At 44.6% G+C, this 523-nt stretch overlaps 1 non-coding gene across 1 annotated transcript; it reads left to right on the top strand.

Annotated features, from left to right (window-relative positions):
• The first annotated feature begins 232 nt into the window (after positions 1-232).
• Positions 233-351, top strand: LOC121841837. The gene has a single exon (XR_006080785.1). It is a non-coding gene; the product is annotated as a 5S ribosomal RNA (ribosomal RNA).
• The last annotated feature ends 172 nt before the right edge of the window (positions 352-523 follow it).

The raw sequence follows: 523 nt of genomic DNA, 5'->3' as shown, positions 1-523 counted from the left end.
TTCGTGATTCCGTGTGGGCGCGCTGTATTTTATAGGGCCCTAGTCCATGAAGTTGTCATAAGTATGAACCTAGGATATGCCCTCTTCCCCCCCCACAAGAGTGAAATATATGGTCTGGAAATGCAAGCAAGGTTTGAGCTTTTCAGTGTGTGTCACAAGGTGGACATTTCTCTGTCCCCCTAAGAGTAAGCGACACGTTGACTTTATATAGTGTACCACGAGATTGCATTTTGCTTACAGCCATACCAGCCTGAATACGCCCGATCTTGTCTGATCTTGGAAGCTAAGCAGGGTCGGGCCTGGTTAGTACTTGGATGGGAGACCACCTGGGAATACCAGGTACTGTAAGCTATTTGTCCACTTGGGTGTTCTCTTTCATCAGCATCACTACCTTGTGGAATTTCAACTCTTTGTCTGTTTTTTCCCACAAGGCTGAAATATGTGCCCTCGCTTTGAAATAAGTAAGCAAGGTTAGTTTGTATTTCATCCAACAATCTGTGCTACAAATTATGGCTACAGTATA

This window comes from Oncorhynchus tshawytscha, unplaced genomic scaffold, assembly GCF_018296145.1.
Source record: "Oncorhynchus tshawytscha isolate Ot180627B unplaced genomic scaffold, Otsh_v2.0 Un_contig_16565_pilon_pilon, whole genome shotgun sequence".
NCBI lineage: Eukaryota > Metazoa > Chordata > Actinopteri > Salmoniformes > Salmonidae > Oncorhynchus > Oncorhynchus tshawytscha.
Note: the sequence above shows the minus strand (reverse complement) of the source record. Positions and strands in the feature narration are given on the sequence as shown.